This window comes from Prosopis cineraria, unplaced genomic scaffold (genome assembly GCF_029017545.1).
Source record: "Prosopis cineraria cultivar Desert tree isolate PC_DT_omini unplaced genomic scaffold, ASM2901754v1 PC1, whole genome shotgun sequence".
Taxonomy (NCBI): Eukaryota; Viridiplantae; Streptophyta; class Magnoliopsida; order Fabales; family Fabaceae; genus Prosopis; species Prosopis cineraria.
Genome location: NW_026555332.1, coordinates 23,114,991 through 23,138,137, shown reverse-complemented (window position 1 = coordinate 23,138,137; position 23,147 = coordinate 23,114,991). Strand labels below are relative to the sequence as shown.

General features: G+C 34.7%; 1 long non-coding RNA gene across 3 annotated transcripts; it reads right to left on the bottom strand.

The window, feature by feature from the left end:
• Positions 1–4,215: 4,215 nt before the first annotated feature.
• LOC129320017 (uncharacterized) lies at positions 4,216–9,172 on the bottom strand. 3 transcript variants are annotated; one of them, XR_008595600.1, is made up of 3 exons: positions 8,488–9,172; positions 7,137–7,675; positions 4,216–4,582 (listed from the first exon to the last, which is right to left on the bottom strand). It is a non-coding gene; the product is annotated as an uncharacterized LOC129320017 (long non-coding RNA). The 3 variants fall into 3 exon arrangements; XR_008595601.1 differs by lacking the exon at positions 4,216–4,582 and adding an exon at positions 5,533–5,719; XR_008595603.1 differs by lacking the exon at positions 7,137–7,675.
• Positions 9,173–23,147: the final 13,975 nt, after the last annotated feature.

Below are 23,147 nucleotides of genomic sequence, written 5' to 3'. Positions count from 1 at the left end.
TCGTTGGTCTTCTAGCATGGGATGAAATGGGCCATTTTTTAAAAACGATCCACAACTACCATGATAGAATCTTTTTGCCTCTGAGTCTATGGTAAACCCAGAACAAAATCCATAGTTATATCTTCCCAAGGTGCTTCTGGAATTGGCAAAGGCATGTATAGTTCGGTATTTTGACCCTTGGATTTAGCCAAGTGATAAATTCTGCATCTTTGTATATGCCTGTTGACATCCCGTTCAATTCGAGGCCAGTAAAAGTTCTCCTTCACCAGGTCAACTATTTTATCCCGTCCAAAATGTCCAGCTAATCCACCGTCATGTGCTTCCCAAATTATGGCTTCTCTTAAGGAACCTTGTGGAATACAAAGGGTTTTACCTCAAAATAAAAACCCGTCGTGTCTGTAGAACTGGTAGAAAGGTTGATTTACAGTTGCTTCCCACACTCCTCAAAAATCAGGATCATGCTGATACAACTCTTTAATAAGGTCAAATCCAACAACCTTGGTTTGTAGTGTTGTAAGTAAGCACATGGCAACGACTAAGGGCATCAGCTATGAAGTTCAGAGTTCCAGCCTTATGTTTGATAAGGAATGGATAAGACTGTAAGAGTTCACTCCCACAAGCATGTTTGCGACTGATCTTCTGTTAGGAGTTCAAATACTTGAGAGCCTCATGATCAGAAAAAAGTATGAACTCTTTATTCAGGAGATAATGACTCTAATGAGAGATCAAAAAATGGCATAAAATTCCTTATCATAGGTAGAATATCTAAACTTGGCATCATTGAGCTTCTCACTAAAAAAACCAATGGGATGGCCCTTCTGGCTTAAGACAGCACTAATGCCGGTGTTAAAAGCATCACAGCTAACTTTAAACACTCGGTCAAAGTTAGGAATAGCGAGGATTGGAGCTTCAGTCAACTTCTTCTTAAGCTCCTCAAAGCTTTTCTGAGCTTGCTCTGTCCACTGAAACTTCTCTCCTTTGGTGCAATCTGTAAGTAGTGCAGCAATTGAGCTAAAATTATGGATGAACCTCCTGTAGAAAGAAGCTAATCTGTGGAAGCTTCGAACCTCCTGGATAGATTTTGGAATTGGCCAGCTGTCAATGGCTGCAACTTTGCTTGGATCAATGCGAACACCCTTTGCGATAATGATGTAACCCAAGAACACAACTTCGCTGGTGAGGAAGGTGCACTTCTTGAGATTTGCATAAAGCTTCTGTTCACGCAAGGTTTGCAAAACTTGCCGCAAGTGATCTAAATGCTCCTCTCGATTCTTACTGAAAATAAGAATATCGTCAAAGTACACAACAATAAATTTACCAATGAAGGGTCTGAATACCTGATTCATCAGGCACATAAATGTGCTAGGGGCATTTGTTAACCCAAAAAGCATCACATTCCACTCATATAAGCTATCTCTGGTCTTGAAAGTGGTCTTCTACTCATCTCCTGGCTGAATTCTGATTTGATGGTACCTACTACGAAGGTCAATTTTGGAGAAAGTAGTGGCACCATGCAACTGGTCTAGCATATCATCAAGCCGAGGTATCAGAAACCGATACTTAATAGTGATCTTGTTGATGGCTCGACAGTCAATGCACATTCTCCAACTTCCATCCTTCTTAGGTACTAGAAGAACAGGTACAGCACAAGGGCTAATACTTTCTCGAACCAACCCTTTCTTCAACAACTCTTCAACTTGCCGTTGGACTTCGGCATGTTCTTGGGGACTCATCTTGTAAGCAGGCTTATTAGGACTGCCCCTAGAACGAAGTCAATGGTGTGTTGTATGTCTCGCATGGGAGGAAACCCAGGTGGTATCTTATCAGATATTACATCTGAAAATTCTGATAATAGCAGAATGACTCTAGGTGGATTGGCCGTCTCATTGTTCACCTCAAGCACCAGAATAAAGCTCATCATTTGGGCTTCAGATTTCAACACCTTGAATTCCTCCTTAGTCATCAAAGACACTAACGGCTTCGAGACACTAGATTCCCTTGAAGATTGGCTAATCTCACTGGGTAGTGGAGGCGCTAGTGTGAACTTGACACCATCTTTCATAAAAGAATAGGTGTTTGCTCGCCCGATGTGTATAGCATGTCGGTCATATTGCTATGGCCTCCCTAAGAGAAGGTGGCATGCATCCATGGAAACAACATCACATAAAACTTTTACCTCATTCCCTTTGTTGAGCCAGTGAAGCTTGTAAGGTTGTGGATGATCTTGTGCTGGCAACTTCACTTTCTCCACCATGTAGTCAGATACTACATTTTCACAGCTTCCACTGTCAATGATGACATTACAAACTTTTCCTTGGGCCATGCAACAAGTGTGAAAAATTTTGCTTCGTAGCCAAGGTTCTTCTTTGACTATTGTTGTATGCAGACTTCATCTAAGCACTAATGCTTCTCCTTGATCAACAGGTGTAATCTCCTCGTCATATACGGGATTAGTGCCGTAGAACTCAGCGTCCTCCTCATCTTCTTTAAGTGCTTCATACCCTAATCCTTCTCGAATGGTGACAACCCTTCGAGTAGGACAGTCCGCAGCAATGTGGCCAAATCCTTGGCATTTAAAGCATTTGACTGCTTTAGAACCAGATTCCTTGGTAGCATTGGATGGTGGTTTGTGCATAGCAGTAGGTTGTGGCTTGCTTGAGGAGTTGGTCTGCTAAAATTCCACCTTACAGCCTTATGGATAACCCCTAGAGGATGAAGGTTGGAAAGTGAATCTCTTAGGCATCTGCTTCTCAACATGCATGGCTAGACGGATGACATCATCTAAGGTCCAATATTGCTGAAGCTGGACTAGACGACTGATATCTGTGTTTAAGCCTGCAAAGTACCGGGCTATTGTTTGCTCCTCCTTCTATTGAATGTCACACTTCATCGTGAGTTGTTCAAACTCCCTAGTATACTCTTCTACAGATAAAGATCTCTATAAAGATTTTGTAGCTGGTTAAAATTATCCTGGTGGTAATGATCTGGCAGAAATTTCCTGATGAGCTGGCCTTTCATTTTCTCCCAGGTCTCAATCTTGCACTTTTCCTCTCGTTCTCGCTTCTGTCTGAGGTTTTCCCACCAAATAAAAGCATGTTTCTTAAGTTTGAAGGCAACAATTTTAACTTTTGTGCATCTGGAATCTCCTTGTATTCAAATACTCATTCAACAATTTGCAGCAAATCTACAAACTCGTCTGGCTGGAGTCTTCCCTCAAATTTAGGAATGTCGACCTTGATATCATTAGGGCGGAATTGTTGTTGTCGCGGACCACGGTGGTTGTCAGTGGATGACGAACTGCTGCTTACCGAATCTCCCTCTAAGTTTTCTCTGTTGTTATTTAACAAAGTTCGCTGCAATTTCACAGTGGCTTCCAACTCTCGTATCCTTCGTCTCATCTCTTCCATCTCAATCTCGTGCACATGTCTACGTCTTGGAGGCATTTTGGATAGGTGTCAAGGCTAAGGATATGGGAAAGATTGGGGTGCAGATGGAAACGTTGAAGGATATAGGGGTAGAATGGGATTTTTGGAAAGGCTAGGGATAAAATGGGAACTTTGGACAGTCTAAGGGTAAAATGGAGATTCTGGAAGAATGAGGGGGTTAAATTGCAATTTATGAAAAATATAGGGGTTTAATGGGATTCAGGTAAAATAAAGGGGCAAAAAGTGTAATTTTAGAAAAGTTTAGGGGTCAAAATGGGATTTAGGAAAATATTGGGTCAATATGAAATTTCATAAAAATTAAGGAAAAATATGAAATTACTGAAAGATTTGGGGCAAAAATGTATTTTCTAAAAAATTGGCTGACTGGGTATAGTGACGTGGCGACAATGACATGTGGCAGAGTACTATTAGTCTGACCTTTTGTTGACCGATCAAAATCGATGACGTGGCAGATGACGTCAGTGTCTTCAACCTTCAGATGGCGCAAGACGACGCGTGGATCAGCGGCAAGGCGCATGGACTTCCAACGATGGCACGTGACGGCATATGGGTTGGTTTCCAGTGACGGGGAACCTCCTGTTCCACGTTTTCGAACCTCTTGAGCACGATAGTGATGTTATTTTTCCAAGAAAACACCTGAATTGCAAAATGCGAAGACGTCAGCGACTCTTCCACTAAATCTCTCTTCTCTCCGACATATTTTCTCAACTGTAACTCACTCTCTCGCTCTCTGGACCAACTCTTATACCAAAATGGCACAGAAACAGAATGAAAAGAGAAAACTTTGAATTTTTATTTCTCGTCTGAGCTCTCTTACAACAAAGCGAGTCCTAATTATAGTGTTAAGACTCTAAATGAAAACAGGCAATTAGCTAAAACGTTACAAATATAAATGCTAGACATTTTATTGGCTTAATGAAGGGGTAACGAAACACATTTTGGCTTCATTTCTGTAACTCTCGTGCATTAAGTTTTTTCTTTTGTCCGTTTCAGCTACTATGAATATTGTCATGCTTTGCATTTAGGAAATCTAATCTACTCCATCCTCCTAGCCATTTGCATGCCACTTATGTCCAAAATGCTCTTCTTGCACTTCCTTGAGGACCAATTGATATAAGTCCGAATACACGTGTCACCTATGTCACATAATGAACAAAATTAATCAAATAAATACATGTAACATAATAATTCAAATTTAGAAATATGAAATTAATTATTTAAATGAGATATAAATAATAAAATAAAATTTAAAGGCTGCCACACGTGAAAACCAATACACACATACATGCAAAAAAACCTAATTAAGTTAACAAAGTCAACAATTCTAATTTTGTTATTTTTAATTCAAATCTCCCAAATAACATTGAATTTTCAAAAAATAATTTCAAATTCATTCTCCTCAAGATAAAAAACATTAAATCCAAAATTAACCCCAAATTTTCATAAAAAATACATTTCTTGACCAAAATGCCTGTAGTGCATAACTTTACCCTTTAGACAATTTTCTTGCTCTTAAGATCATGGATGCACCAAGATGAAAAATATAACATGTAAAATGAGTCCTAAATGAATAAACTATGTGTCCATGTGTGTTGCCTACTTACTCTCATGGATTATACACGTCCACACTTATTATGCATTCCGATAAATTCTTGCTATAAAATATTTTGACACTGCTATTTTTTAAAATTAATCACTACTACAAAATATACATTTTGGAGTGCTCATTTTTTGCCTATGGAAGCACTTCAACTAGCACTCCTATATAATATGAGAGCGCTCAAGTAAGGTGTCCTACAGTGCTTTTTAAGGAAGCGCTCTCGTAAGCTCCTCTTATGAAAGCACTTTTTTAGCTTTTAATAAAGAAGCATTCCAATAAGGTCATCATACAAGAGTGCTTCTAAGCAAAAACGCTCTCATAAATACAAGAATGCTTCTAAGCATAAGCGCTCCAATATAAGTACCCTATGAGAGCACTTTTGCTTAGAAGCGTTCCCTTAGACTAATGTTTTTTTAAAAAATATTTTATCACGTACGTGCTTCGTAAATTTACATACAATATGGCAAAGTTAAATACCATAACAAATTGAAAAATATACTTTCATTTAAACGTAAAAACGTACAATGTTTTCGGGGTTTGGTAATCTCAATCAACTACTTTGACATCAAAATTAATACAAAAATGATTAATATAATCTAATCTTCTAAACATTACATTATAAGAAAAAAAGATTGTTTAAAAGGTAAATAGTGCTTTCTAAAATATTACCAATCTGCAAAAAAAAAAAAAAAAGTTTAGATTACATAAACCAAAAAGAGAAACTAGTACAGTAATTAACATCAAGTAATGTTTTTCTATAACTATATGCACAAGAGCAGCCACTAAGCACTAGTTTTGTATTATACTCAAGATATCTCCATGAAATAAATCATATCTATAAACATGAATAATCATATCAGTAGGACAGTATCTTGAATAAGTTTCTCTTTCAAAGCCTCAAACTATGAACTGAAATTTGCAAGGCCAATAATACAAATCATACATACAAAGAATGAAAGAGATTTACAATTCAAAACCAATTGGAATATCATGTTCAAATAACAAGCATAAACAATTAACAAGGATGAAGAATAAATACAACAATAGGCATATGTCTTCACCTCCTCAAATAAATATTATTTATATTGTCTAGAACGGTTTTGGAGTTTTCACTGATGCTCATATATTTCCTCTCTTGCAAATAACAAGCATAAACAATTAACAAGGATGAAGAAAAGCCCACAGAAGAGACAAGTTAACTAAATTTGGTATGTTTGGCCGACAACAAAAAAAAAAAAAAAAAAACTAAATTTGGTTTGCGGAAACTAGAATTTAAAGGGATCAAAGGGATGACAAGCACATGCCATTAGCTCAGCATTTTCTATGTTTGCTAAATTCAGTTTCATAGTAATGAAACTTGCTCTTAAAACATTTAGATTATTAGAGGCTATCAACCAGTAAAACTGACCAGCAAAAACGTAAGAACTTCTTCAAAGGAGAAAAACATTAACTCAATCCTTTGTATACAAAGGCTTCACTAAAGCTCCAGTTTTATTAGTGACTGAAGAATTAGGTTCAAATGTCATAATTTAAATATGAAAAGATAGCACCTAATATGATTTCCCCCATATAAAAAATGAAAGCCCTATATACATAACATGACAACAATAGCATCTAGATGAAAAACTAACGTACAAAACTTATGCTGGATTATTGACCGTACACAAGCTTTGCGAGCAAAAGGTAATATAAAGCCACTAAGAAGAGGTCAACATGAAAGCAAATTCCAAAGCTTGATGCCAAGTTACAAAGTTCTTATAGAAGAAAGGGGCACATTTACAATATTATATATCTGATCAAGCAATTTGAACATAAAAAATGTTTTCAGCATTAAAAGAAAAACAGAAAACTTAGTACAATGGGATCAATTATTCCATATGAAAATCCAGGGGTAGAACCAACAATATGAAATATCAAGCAAAAGGAGGTTTTAAGCTTAAGCACAAGAAAATTGAGTTGTCAGGAGCTTTGTTAACACAAAACCCAAGCCACTTAATAAAATTTTAAATTTAAATAAAAAAGGCATAACTCCAAAACATGCATGAGAAATCAACAGAAAAGTGACTGTATCTCATCAAGTAACTTAATACCAAGATGGTATTTTTGTTAATATGATGTTGAATTGCTTTTGGATCTGCTTGAAATCTTTTAATTTGTTAATAGGGATGCGCTAGAGTTTGATGTTAAAATATTGAGTAGCCTTGTCATCTGCTGAGTGTGCAAACTCAGGTATTATCCTACAACAGAAAGAAAATATCATAAACAAATATTTCGAATAAGTGACAAACAGCCAAATAAAGTAGTTCACCAGTGAGCAATATCAAGGATTCGTCCCTTCATCACTTAGTGATATAAGCTTTAGTATCATGTCAATAACTGCTTCAACTTATAAGCTTAAGTAATGAAGTTACATCTCATGTCAAGCCATTAAAGTGAGGTTAAGTTCTAAACAATTCATCAGAGAATCTCATTAAAAGTACAGAAGATATTATTAGCTACCACCGTTTGATGCCAAGACATTCTCACTTGTCAGATCCTATACTAACATTGGATATTGTAAATGAATCTATTGAATTTCTTTCCGAAGCATCCCTACCACCATAGTTAACCAACAGAAGTACCACCAATCCTACAAGAGTACATAGTGAAAAAAGTTTGATGCGGCAAGGAACATTAATATTAAAATTGTATATAATATATAAAAGAATAATGGTTAAAATTTAAGCAAACTTTGACAACTTAATGAAAATTGCATGCTAGTAGTACCTATATTATCAAATGCTCCACTGCTATATATACTTATCAAGTGCTCACGGTCTAAAGTTTCCATAAGAACATTACAAGTAGACTTTTTAGAACAATACTCAGTAATGGAATCTGCTAGATATTAGGAAAAGTGTGTGCGCGCGCGCGTGCGTTTAAGCACAATACTCAGCAGAGTAGAAGTTGGAACTCTTTCGCTATCACGATTTTGTTATTATATCACTGCATGAAATAACATTACTAGAATCCATAATATGAGATAGAAAATGGAGAATATTATGAATAGTAATTATTTCAACTATGACAATTTGCAAGCTTTTCTTCCAGGCATAAGAATCTCATATGTAAATTAATTTAGTAGAACAAGTTAGCAGAAAACTACAATATTGACGAGCTTAGGATATATAAATCCTAACATACCAATGCAACACAGTGCATAAACTATAACAATCATGGAATGAACAGGGATATGGTCACTGAATAATATCTTCAAAAAAAAAAAAAAACAACCAAAGTGGAATACAAACTGAAGCCCAATAGTAATCATAACAATAATAAAATTTGTTTCTTTTAAAGAATGGAAAAAATTCTAAGTTTTATAATTAAACAGTCCAAATTCACATATCTTAGATAATCATACCTCCACACCTACTTTTATTTAAAATTTTTGTGATTTACCATTTCATTAAAGCCATTGACGAGCTCACGATTCCAACTCTGCAAATGGCAATGAAGATCCCAACCTATAAAGGGCCTTCCTTATCAAGAGCACACTAGGAGAACCAGAACCACCCACAAACTTATGCAGACTCACAGACACAGCATCACACTCATCAATATCCCGATCTCATCTCAATTTCCATGTATAAACCATTATAAACCTAAAATCTATCATTTCATTTTTTTCAACTTTTCAAAACCCAAACAAAAACCCATGATTTCAAATACCTTACAGCGAAATGAAAGCATGAAATGTAAGGAGTCGGGCAAGATGAGCATGGATCAGAGAAGGTGAGGTGATGTGGCTATGGGAGACAATGAGCATAGATCTGGGAAGGTGAGGCAATAAGGTTGTGGGAGATGGCGCACCGTTAATAGAGACGGACCTCAGCTAGTAAACAGAGATCATCGGACCCACGCATAACGACGCATGATGTCAAACAGTAGCAACACAGACAAACTCGTAGCTAGACGGCAAGAACACGTATGCAGAAGGAAAAATTTTCTGTCCATGGCAAGATCTGGCAGACTGGGCGCAGCTACAAACGATGACTTATCAAGCCTTGGGAGAGAATGCGTAACACTGACTATCTAGAAGAGAGCAAATGAATTGAGCTAGGGAAATTTTTTTTAACTAGACCCTTCGGAGCGCTCGCCATTAGAGTGCTCCAGAAGTTTGATTTTTCAAAAAAGAAAAATAATAATAATTAATTAAGATTGGGAGAATGATAATTAAGGATTTATTAAGAATATTAATCTCAATTATAGATCGTAAAATTTTGAAATCCCAGTTAAGGATCATGTTCCTTAATTGTGATTAAAAAAATATAATTTGTGAGGTGAGATTCATTATTGCCACTTGGGAATTCACTAACCCAACTTAAAAAAATTTGTAACGTATATTGTGAAAGCATGAAACCCCACTTGAAAATTGAATGTTTAATAAAAAGCACCACTTGAGAATTTACTAACTCGACTTGAAAAAATTTTTAACGTATATTGTGAAAACATGAAACTTCACTTGAGAATCAATTGTTTAATAAAAAAACACTAATTTGGATAAGTCACCTTTTATTAATGATTCTCAAGTGGGGTTTCATTTTTTCACAATATACGTTAGAAATTTTTTTAAGTTTAGTTAGTGAATTTCCAAATGGCGCTTTTTGTTAAATATTCCATTTTTAAGTGGGGTTTCATATTTTTACAATATACGTTAGTAATTTCCTCAAGTTGGGTTAATGAATTCCCAAGTCGCGTTAGTGAATCCCACCTCACAAATTATATTTTTTTTTATCACAATTAAGGACCATGGTCTTTAACTTTGATTTCAAAATTTCACGATCTGTAATTGGGATTAATGTTCTTAACAGGTCCTTAATTGTCATTCTCCCATTAAGATTCTATAAACTTTTTAGAGCTCTTCCCTTACAAGCGCTCTGAAATGTCTATACAAAATTTTAAATTATATTTTATATACACGTTTCAGAGTGATTTTGCAAGGAGCGCTGCAAAAATCTATTTCTAAACAAAATTAATTAAAAATAAAAAATTTAATGGATGGTGGAGCACTTTTTTTCTTTTGACAAAGCACTCCTGTAAAATGCATATTCGAAGCGCTTTATATAATAAGCACTTCAAAAAGTTTCACATTTATTTTTTAGAGTGAGTTTTACATAAGCACTTTGAAATGAGCAATTTCATAAGCCACTTTTATAGTAGTGAATTCTTTTAAGGTAGCTAATTTTCATTAATGAGTTTTTTTATAGTGAGCTATAAAATTCCTAACTATTTGACTTGAATGTGATAGTTAGAAAGTGAATTTTAATTGTCCTGTTATCAATATATGATTTATTTTTTTTTAGTGTTTGAATGAAATTACTTGATTTATAAGTTATGCGCTCTTGTTATTCTAAATGATTATTTTAGTTATTTCATACTTACTCCATTCATATTTCTCTCATTTATACCCTACAAGGTTCAGAGAACACACCCCAGCACGAGCCCTCATTAGGGTGCCTCGTTATTCACAATCAAGCATAGACTGTTATGACTCTGGTTGGTAGACAAAATTCAAATTTGAATTGAAACACTGTCACCTATCTGTATAAAAGGCAACAAGCACGTAACTGAGAGGGTCTCTCTTCAATACCTTACACAAGCTAGACCGCATCAACCAAAACTATGTGACCCTCCATTATTCACAAACTCACCCAACATGATCCTTTTCTTCTAGTTTAGACCTTCTAGCTCTTTACTTTGCTTTTCCCTCTGAATAAAATATCATTTCTTTATGCACAATTTCATTGCCTAGACTCTAAATTCTCTTTGGCTCTTTAAGAAAATTGTGGTAAAGGACTTTGAGAACTCATAATCACTAATCACTAACTCATTCAAGGAAATATATAGCTCCTCTGGCACACTTGACACAATTTGAAGGGCATGATGCTAGTGCACAAATTGGCATTTACAAGGGACTTTTAAAAACGTTTCAAAGGTAAACACTGTAGAAAATAAAGGCGGTGGAAATTTTGTAATATTCGGCATGTCTGGAGGACTTTTAACAACGGGTAAAAAGTTACTTGTTGTTAAAAAGACTTACAACATTGGGTATATATTTACTCGATGTTGTATGTTTTTTAAATAACAAAAAAATTAAATATTTTTAACATCGAGTGCCAAGGCACACAATATTGAAACTTAGTTTATCCAAAAAATAAAAAAAATATAATTTTTAACATTGGGTGCCTTAGCACCGGATGTTAAAAGTATGTTTCAACATTGGATGCCAAGGCACCTAATGTTGAAAATTGTTTAAATGCCCCTCCTCTTGGCCCCTTTCAATTCTTATCTTCTTCTACTTCACTGCCCCCACCATTATCTCATCATTTACAGCGTTCTCATCTTCTTCATCTTCACAGCCCCACCATCACCTCATCACTCATAGTTGAACCCTCCAAACCACTATAGCCTCGTTGCCTCATCTTCCCATCTACCATCGCCTCACCTCATCACCTCCTACTCCAATCGTGAGCCTCCTCCTCCACCCCTTCGCCTCACCTTATCACACCCTTGGTTGGCTTCTCTCCTACACTGCCACCCCTCCCCTCCTCCTTCAGCCTTCCCCTCACCCCCCACTCACTCAGCCCCCCTCCCATTTCACCCCTTCCACATTGCCCCTTCCCTCCCCCTCGTCTCCCTAACTCCTCCATCCTGCTCCTCCTTTTTCCTCACTATTTCTGAGCTCCAGGTACCATTCTATTTTTTATTTTTAATTTATATTTATTAATTATATTTTGATTTCAATTTCACTTCTAATTTTAGTTTAATTTATTTTGATTTCAATTATATTAGCCTTAGTTAGAATGTTTCATGTATGATCAAATTGTTGTTGTTTGAAGGAGTGAAGGTATAAAACTATTATTTTTTTGCTTATAAAATTTGTTAGAATGAAGTCTAATTTTTACGAAAAATTATGCCAAAATTTTGTGAATGTTGTTCTTTCTCCTAAATTGCTTCAAATTTAGTTGTTATTGATATTGATTGTTGTTGGAAATGTTGTTAGTGGGTTCATAAAACCTTAGGTTGTTGCATGTGATTATTTATTTGATGTAAAATCATGAAATTTCTCTTGTAAATTTTTTTAAAAATTTTGGGAGGTTTAATTTTTAGGGGAGACTCTGCCAAATTTTTTTTAAATTTATTCTTTTCCCTAAATTACTTAAAATATTATATTAACTAGAAATTTACATTTTTGAAATAGTTTGAAGACGAAACCATGAACATTAGTTTTATTCTCCTTTAGATAGTGACATATGGATCGTAATTGGATGAATACTAGATGAACGAGTGATGAGTACGATAATGGGGTGAAAGAGTTTTTGAAATTTGTTAAGAAAAATGTTGTTGACAATAGTGAAAAGTTCTATTGTCCTTGTGTAAATTGCTCGAATGAGAGGAGACTAAGTGTTGTCAAAATAAGAGAACATTTGATTTGCGATAGTATTTGTAAGAATTATACGGTATGAATTTGGTGGTATGGTGAACATTAGAAACTTTTAGTGGTACATTTCAATATGTAGAAGTTGATCATAATCTTAGTGATGAAGTAGATATGGATGAAGATTGACTAGAGTACATGATCTGTAATGTTAGTGAAGAGGCCTTTGAATGAGCACATGCATATGATAACTTGTGCACTGATGCGAAAATGCCTTTATACCCAAGGTGTATTGATTTCAGTCTATTATTTGGGGTGTTAAAATTGGTTACCTTGAAGGCAAGAGCTGGGTGGAGTAACAAGAGTTTTACACGGTTGCTAGAGCTACTCCAAATAATGTTTGCAAAAGGAAATGTACTACTAAATTGTTATTGTGATACTAAGAAGATCTTATACCCAATAGGTATAAATTTTAAAAAGATACATGCATGCCCCAATGATTGTATACTGTATAGAGAAGAGCTTAAAGGGGAGGAGGAGTGTCTAAAATGTGAGGCACCATGGGACAAAGAAAAAGCAGCTCCCATAAAGTTCTTGTGGTATCTTCCAATTATACCAAGTTCAATTGCCTATTTGTGAATACTAATGATGCGAAGAAGTTGAGGTGGCATAATAGGACTTTAGCAATGACTAAGGAATCTGAGGCTTGGATTTTCTACCAATAGAATGAATCCTTATGGTAACCTTAGCATTTTACATAACTCATGGCCTATTCTTTTGATGATTCATAACATATCACCTTGGCTATGCATGAAATGAAAATATATGATGCTATCTATATTGATTTTAGAACCAAAACAACCTAAAAATGACATTGATATTTACTTAAGACCTTTGATTAAAGAATTGAAAGAGCTGTGGGAGGTAGGTGTGGATGTGTCTGATGCAAATCGGAATGAGAATTTAAAGTTATATGCTATGATATTTTGCACTATAAATAACTTTGCTGCATATGGAAATTTGTCCAAGTACAGTGTCAAGGGTCACAAAATATGTCCAATTTGTGAAGAAGGCATATGCTATCATCAACTTCAGCATGGAGGAAAGACAGTCTACCTTAGCATCGGATATTTCTTAGATGATATCACTTTCATCGTAAAATAAAAAAAGCTTTTCATGGCCATCAAGAGCACCTTTATGATTCAGTTGCTTTGACTGAGGAGCAAGTCTATGAACAAGTGAGGCACCTTCTTAAATTAAGGCATTGTATTTGTCATACCTTAACTCTAAACCTTATTAACCTCCATTTTATGATCATTAGGACCTTAAATGGTAGCTTAGGAACCAAGAAATCAAATCTGAAAACTTGAATTGGCGGATACTGTTCATTCGGTAAATCCCAAATTTTTGACCAACTTTGAAAATTCATAACTAAATGTAGAAAAATCAAAATTGAGTGGTTCCAAAGCCTATAGAAAGCTATTTAAGTATAATTTATAGAAAAGTACTTTAAAGAACCAAATCCTTTCATAAAAATCTCGAGACTGTACGTAAGAGTTACGGTGCCAATGGTTCAAAAACTATTTTCCAGATTTACAACCTTAACTTTGGAAATCCGCCATAAATCGTACACATAGCCAATTTAAACGTTTTACCTATGGAGTTAAAGCTTATTATATGTACTATAATCATGCAAAAATTCCAGATTTAAAATCATTTCATAGCTACATCAAAAGTTTATTTGAAGGACACTGCCTTCACAGCATTACAACAGTCCAGAATTACATTACAATACCAAAATGATCAAAAGGGAAACATTAATACAATTTAAACCTTGAATCAATTCTCCCTTCTTCCAGATGGTTCAACCCCTAAAAGACTTTGAATTTTAAATAGAGTGAGATTTCATAGAAATCTTAGTAGCAAGAGGAAATTAACAATTATGTTACGAGCATTATTAAGCATTCAACTTTAAGCCGTTATTGTGAGCTATTACATAACATACTTTAAGCCACTCTAACATGCATGGCCAAGGTAAATTTCATAGCAAGGAGCTTTAATATGCATAGCCAAGGCAAAACTCATAGCAATAAGCTCTAACATGCATAACCAAGGAAAAACTCTTAGCAAGGAGTAGCAACATATAGCATCACACATCAATGGCAACTTGCATGCTAACAATAATGCACAATAACATCAAAGTTAATTAAAACTTGCTACCTCACTCCAAGCTTAAGTACACCCAAAATCTTCCCTTCCTCTTCCTTGGAACTTCAAGAAACCAAATTGTAAGAGGTTCCCTATAGATGCTAAAATTACACTAGTGAGAAGGGATGATGTTCTATTTATAGGCCATGTTTTATCTATTTGCCACATAAGATCTAGGAAATTACATGAGCTTAGGTGTCAACTCCCCAAGCCTTCTTGACTACTTTTCCATATTTAGAAAAATCCAAATGAAAATAGTCATTTTAATGTCCAAGAAGTCAAAATCCTATCCATTGGTGACTTGACCAGTGGCACTCTCTTGTTGATCACTTTTTCATATTTAGAAAAATCCAAATGAAAATAGTCACTTCAATGTCCAAGAAGTCAAAATCCTATCTATTGATGGCTTGACAAGTAGTACTCTCTTGTTGATCAATTTTCCAATAAATTTCATAGAAGCTTCCATTCTTTATCAGTATAAATTCTACTAAAATAACTCCCTTTCCTCTAATTCTAGTGTCATAACCATCTCAACTATTTTTAACCAGTGTCCTGGCATATTCCTCATCTTTTTCTCTTTCTAAAATGGTCCTCTTTTATTACCATCACCCTCTAGATAATGGTATAATAGAAAAATTATTCTATTTTCTCACATTTTCACCTTATTCAAGAAATACTTTTTCAGAGCTAATGGACTCAGAAATGGTTTCTATCTATTCCATAGTCCCACATTATCTTTAAAGTAGTCCCATGAATTTTCTTAGAATTTATTTCCTCTTTTAGGTATTTATTTGGGATTTTTCAAAGAAAAGCTTTAATTTCGGATTTCAGATTTTGGCCGCTCATCATGACTAAACATTCACAGAGCCTCCTCGTTCATTTTATCTTTCTCTTTTCCCTACTTTAGCCCCATAAACCCTTAATACATGCTTATATCCAAGTTATGGAAATTTTGGGATGTGACAATATTGATGTTATGCATGTGAAAAAAAAATATGTGTGATGGTATTATTGAAACACTTTTGAACATGCTAGGCAAGACAAATGATGGTGTCAATGCAAGATTAGATTTAAAAGAAATAGGAATACAAGAGGACTTATACCCAAGATCAGAAGGCAAGAAGACTTACTATCCCCTAGCTTCTCATACATTGTCCAAAGTGGAGAAAAAAGGTTTTTATGAGTGTTTACATAGAATCAAAGTGTCATCAAGTTATTCTTTAAATACTAATAAGCTTATGTTGATGAAAGAGTTGAAACTGGTAAGTTTAAAGTCTCATGATTGTCATGTCTTAATGTAACAATTATTACTAATGGCCATTTGAGATATATTGAAAAAGATTTGAGGCACACAATAACTAGACTATGCTTTTTCTTAAATATAATATGCAGTAAAGTTGATCCCTTTAAATTAGATGAGTTGGAGCAAGAAGCTTGCATTATCTTATGTCAACTTGAGATGGACTTTCCTCTTTTATTTTTCAACATTATTATATACTTAATAGTTCATATAGTGAGGGAGGTAAAAATGTGTGGCCTTATCTACTTACGATGGATGTACCTAGTTGAGAGATACATGAAAATATTGAAAGGGTATGTGAAGAATCCTTACCTCCTTGAAGCATCTATTATTCAAAAATATGTTACTGAAGAAGCTACGGAATTTTGTTCTAATTACTTGTCAAATACAAATCCAATTAGGCTTCCTAAATCTCATCAAGAGAGGAGGCAATTAGGTCACAACACACGTAGGGTATCAATAAAAAGTATGAATCATGATGAAGTACAAGAAGTACATTTATACATCTTAAATAATATTGATGAAGTTTGAAGTTACATAGATATACGTAAAGAACTTCTAAGGGTAGAATGCAATCGACTGAGAATGACTGAACAAAGGTTCTTGAAAGAGCATAATAGAACTTTTGCATATTGGTTCAAATAAAAAGTCTTAAATGAAGACAATGTTTCTAATATGATTTAATGGTTAGTAGAGGGTCCTAACATGGATATGATATGATGGAGTGCATATAATATTAATGGATATTTCTTTTATACTGTGCAAAATGATAGAGTTACAATGGTGGCTGAAGATGTGCACTTCTCAAGTGAGAAAGATAAGAATCCAAAAATGGCATCCATGCCTTATTTTGGGATTATTGAAGAGATTTAGGAGGTTGATCATACAAAATTTAGAGTGCCTATTTTCAAATGCAAGTGGGTTGACATCAATAGCGTGCAAGAGGATAAGTTAGGATTTACATTGGTTAATCTTAAAAGACTAACTTATAGGGAGGAGCTATTTATTATGGCAGACCAAGCAAAACATTATGTCACCGATCTAGCAAATAAAAGTTAGTTAATAGTTGTCAAAAGAAAAAGGGTGATTGATAGTGATAATAAGAAGGAAACAGAAAACTCCTACCTTCTCATTGGGACTACCCAATTTGAATATAGATGAGATAGATGATAAACATGCCAGATGAAGTGATCACCATGAAGGGATAAGGGAGAATATCTCTATGTGAATTTAACTTTTAAATTAATATTAGTTTTCTAATTTTGAATTATGCTTTATTTATAATTCTTTGTGTTTTACTTATTTTACATTATTTGAATTATGTTTTATTTACAATTCTTTATATTTTATTTTTAGGAACATGGAGAAGAATAAGAGTGAACCTACTAATAGTGCTCTAAGCCAGTTGTCTGTAGAGGTTACTTCGAGCCAGCCTATTGCAGAGGTTACTCAAAGCTAGCCAATAGTAGGTATTGTTCATAGTAGTGATAGTGATACTAATCAGAGCTAGTCAATGAGAAGGGTAGGCAAGACACACGAATGAGAGAGCTGGCCTTGAGTAGGACTATTAGCCGCAGATTACCAATCCAGTTTAATCGGCGGTAGAAACCATGAGGGCCAAATAAGACTAAGTTTGTCAGCTACATTAGGCTCCTGTCATGTAATAAGCCTAGTATCTTGTATGAAGATTGGATTGATATGCTAGAACGTGTGAAGGAATAGATCTGGGAAAGCATTCAGCTATATCAGTGTAAAGTCATAAACACTTATAATTATTATGTGTAAAATACTAACTATTATTAATCGCAGCTCATCTATAATGTTTTGAATGATAAAGCATATTGGAGATAGCTATAAAATATTATGGGAAATGTTGGAGAGGTTTCAAGACTGACCTTGTAAGGAAATTTGTCCATGTCAAGTTGAAAGAAGGTCAGCCTCATCCTAATCCTCTTGAGACATATCAGTTTCTGGATGAACAAACTTACCAGGAATTCTACTGGATTTGGACTTCTAAAAAAGCTATAGTTAGTTGACTTCTAATTGATTTAATTGTAGTAATTTCATTCAATTAATTGTATTAATTTGTTAATTTTTTATTGACAGGAGAAATGAGCAAAGAGTAAAGAAATTACTTGAAGAAATTAATTGTGTTATTGAACACAATGTCTCATGGGCATTATGATCGTGTTGATGATATTTTGATGGATGAGAAGTTGAAGAAGAGAGAGCAAGAAGCTAAATCTGATCCTTCTATTCTCTTATCCCTACCATCGCCTATCTCTTGTGAGGATAAATGGAGATATGGTCATCAATACAAGAAAGGAGGGTATACGAGCGAGAAGGCACACAAGGTTGGCAAAAAGATTGTAAGTAACATTTAATTCTTTATTTTTTTATTCAATTATCAATATAAAATGTTATGATATTTGTTTTTTTTATAGGAGGCTATTAAGGAGCAATGATCGCAAGGATCCTTCATTCTAGAAGGTAGAAATGACATTTTAGTGGTTACTGCAGGCAAAGCAAAGCATCTAGGGTGCATTAGAGGTCTTAGATTTGGTGTGGGAATCAGAGATTACTTCAGGGTACTTGCACGCTCTAGCAGCTCGGGTGTTGTTATAAGAGAGGGGTTGGAAAGTGTAATGACAAATATAAGGCAACAAGCAATGAAGGATGCTGAAGCTTCATTTGAAACTCGTTTGGAAGCCTGCTTGGAAGTCTGGCTTGCAAAAATGAAGAAGGAGATGATAACCTTTATGTCCTCATGACAAGAGATGATTGCCGATGCACCTCATACATAGTCTCTTAGATATCACATCATGAAAGAGAGTAATGATCTTAGACACATGTTAGAGGGTCCTTCGGCGGGAAACATCAGTGAACCATGGGACCTATATTTATAAGATCTTGATAGACACTTTATAACATCCTAAATTTTTAATCTTGCGTTAATGACTGATTAGTAGATGAATTAGTTATTTAATGTAGGATTAGGGTTCTGGATAGTGAAGTATCATTTTGACTTATTGGGATGTTATATGAATACGTACAAGAGGAAGAACAAAATCTCGAAGCAGAGCATGTGAGCAGAGTGAGGATTTCCCTCACTGTGCCACGTGCCGCAGCGCATGTTGTAGAACTTTATTTAATAGGATGTGTTCAGCTCGTGAAAACAGAAAGGGAGAAGTCTAGAGTAGAGAAGAGCAAGGGATGTGCCAGGGCAAGCATAATTAGGAGCAAGGATGGTGTTTTTAACCTATTACTTATTAGGTAAGTCACGCACTACCTTAAGTTCTAATTCTACCCTATTTTCTCTTAGCTCTAAATAGTGAAAAATTGAATTCGGGAGTTTTAAGGGGTTGATTTCTTACCCTATAGTAATAAAAAGGTTCTTTGGAACTAAACTAGTACTTTGTGACTGGTTTGGGTTGAAACGATAAAGCTTTAAAGCTGTAGGCAAGATTTATCCTAATCTAGAGAGAGAGAGAGTAGTGAGAGAAATTGGCCAAAAAATGTTAAAGCTTGAAATGAGGGGTAATCGGTGGTAATATGTGTAATCGAGTATGAAATGTGGATTCAATAGCGATTAGGTGTGTTACTGTGATGATTGGCACTTTTTGTCAATAGAGAAATTGACTTGGAATGCCAATTTTTTTATAGATTCTAATGTGTGACGAGTAGATAAGCAAGAAGAGTTTCGAGAAAAGAAGTTACATGAGTAACCATTTCTATCAGACAGAAGGGTTGATGTAACCATGTAGTTTATTGTGTTTATTAACTATTATAACTGTGTAAAAGTAAATACAAAATGAGAAATAGTGGTTTATGAGTTTTTATGCATGATTTGTATTGAAAATGGTTTTAGCATGAGTATTGGTTTGTGAAATAGTATTTGAAAGGTTATCGATTTCAATTTAAATATATGTATATGATATGATGATATATGTTGTAGAAATGTAAAGAAAGTAGTGATAAATTGTGACAGAGCATGATTATAGAGTATGAGAGTTCACTCAAGATATGTGGGGATGTGTGTGTGTGGAGATATATGAGAGAAAAATCCATATGATCGAGTTGGCACCATGGGACATCCGATGCAGCATTATATGGGCTGTTACTATGAGTAATCCAGTACAGCATATCATAGGACTATTACCATAGAATATTCGAGTAGTCTGGCAACTCCCTAATGCCCGATAGGGTGCAGTTAAGAGTCAACGATGCCTTTATCACTAGTATGTGAAGAGGGAAAACCATAGTCCGTAGGTGGATTAGATTACCTCTGACTGGGTGTTTCTACCACCGAAAGTGTGCTCGGATTAACAAGTAGTTGATCCAGAAAAGCCTATGGTTTCGTGTCGGAGAGTATTAGAGATTTGGTGGCTAGATGATCATGCTAGTGTATATTTGTGTGGAATTCCTTTGAAATGATGTTATGTCTTCATACTTTTATATATATGTGATATTACCTTAGTTTTGATACTTTAGCATGGTTATTTGTGATAATAGACATTAAATGAATTATATTAGTTGCTGAGATTTTTATCTCACCTGTGGTTATTCATATCTTTCAGGTTTTGGTACTAGTAGGTCAAAGGGAACAGGCATTGGCTAAGTAGAGATCTCTTACTAAGCCTTTGTAAGGTTTTAGGTGTAATCAAGTTGTTGTTATTAGCATTGAGTATGTATAAGTTGTCATAGGATTTATATGTGTGCATAAAGATGTGATTATTGTATGTGATGATTTGAGATCCGTAGCCCTTATATATGTGAATGGTAAAATAAATGGATAGGCTAGTGGACGAATGTGCGTATATGTGAATACAAGGTGTTTGAAGTGTATGTGTAGTGATTTGGCCATGTATGAGAATATAAAAGTGAAAATGACATTTGGCCTAAAAGTGTGAAATGGGCAATTTACAGGCTAAATAGGTGTATGCATGTTATGCTATGTATATGTATGGTCAATCAGGTATATATTGTCCATTTGGACGTGGTTAAGGCCTAAAAAGTGGCCAATGACATTTGGTTGTGAATTGAGACACTTGAGTGACAAGATTTTGGCAAAAAATGGTCAAAATGCACTTGGGTGTTCAATTTTTGATAGAAATATTGAATTAAGTTGAAATTAGTGTCATTAGTTAGATTTTGAAACAAGCTTTGTGTAGGCACTTAAACCATCCCAATTGGGCATCGAATGTGGAAATGGCGCGCATCTGAATTTCATATCAAAAACTACCATTTGACAGCAAATTTAGTTATGTGCACCGCGGCGTATGTACCAGCATGCCACGGTGCACAGTACAGGGCAAGCGACTATGGCCTCTGTGCCACATGCTGTGATGCATGTGGCTCGAGCCTAACGCACAGTGCTAGATTTCATTTAATTTTCCTATTTTGCACATGGATTCTTAGTCCTTGATGCAGACATAGATATTACTTTTGCTATGTATTGGGGTTTTATAACCCAAGTGATTTATAAAATAATTTCTGAAAATCTTTTATTGGGATCTTAAGGTTTTCAAGATTTTCAAAGTAAATGATTTTGAATTAATTAGAATTGATTGTAGTGGAGTGTATGGTATTTTCAAGAAAGGGCATTACACACTTGGTCACTCTTAGCAGTGTTCACACTTTGGGACAAACTGTCCACCACAAGCAAATGCAACAAGATCAAGTCAGAGTGGTGGTAGAAGATGTAATAATAGTGAAGCGCTCATCCCATTCCTTATTGATGAGGTCAAGACTGTGTCTGAAGCTATTAGTACTTTTATCTTGTGGCCCAAGAGATTTGTGAGTATGGTTCAAGTTGAGGTACATTTTATTAAATATTTCATACATTTTATTAAATATTTCTTTCTTATATTATTTTTTAATTAACTATATCTCTTTCCTTTTTAGCTTCTCTTACCAAATGATTCCCTGCCGAAACTTTCACAACCCTTATTGCAACTGCAGCCACCGCATTTAACTCCTTTCCAACAAATAATTTTATTTGCCTATAATAAATTATTTCAAGAAAAATAATTGTGCAAAGGAAAAGGATGTTGTGGGTATGGAGAATCTAGTGATAATTGAAAGGGAAGATTTGAATCAGCTTCTCTTGAAAAGTTAACTAACCACAACGTCAATTGAGCTATTTATGCTGTAAGTATGTTTTTCTTGAATATAATTAATTTATCAAGTTCAATCAACCAACATGATTGCATTATCGCAAGAACCTCTATCATTTGTGCATTACATCGGGCAAAGGTGAAAATTTTAGACTTCTTTACCCTCATTGCATAACGTAGAAAGGGAATACTTTGGAAATAAGATCTCGGTACCTCCAGCAATGAATATGTGAAGTCAAAAAGGATCTTTTCATAGCTCTATATGTGCACTCGTAAGGACCAATTTATGATTGATAGTTTTTTGTTAAATGTGGATTTGTTCTAATAACTCACCCAATTTTGTAAGGACCATTGTCAGCTGATTGTTCTTTCATTGAACAGTAACACATTTTATCTTTTTATGCTCCCTCCATTACCAACCAAACAAGGACATAAAGAAGACGATAGACTCGTAAGTGTACTTGTATAAAACTATCAATTTTTATAGATATATTAGTTATAAATATCATGATGTTGACCATAGGCAATAAAAACATATTAAACAATGGTCCCGAAAAAGCATGCACATGAACTAAGGGATCATATATGAATCGAGCCAAAGGCAAGTTAAACAAACATTTTATTAACTTATTCAATTATTGATATTTATTGCTGATTTCCAATTAGTTATATATATGTTTTTATATAGAGTCATAGGCAATCATAGAAGACTAGTTTATGCAGCGTATATATAATGAGGCACATGCTCAATATCATCACATTAGGAATGATTGAATTTACAAATGAGGTAACTATATTTTTTAAAAGCTAATTTCATTGTTATTTGAATTAGTTAATTTTTAATTATAATTTTATACTTTAATTTAGATGTTTGATATTGCGGATCCATTTTTTGAGGAAGAGGTTGACAATATCCTCACACGTTAGATACAATATTTTGTTGATGGTATGTGAGGTTTAGATAGTTTTTTAGGTAATTGTATAGAACATTTGAGTTTTGTGTAATTTCTATAAAATTTTGTATTGAAATTTTGATTATATATATGTACTGGAATTG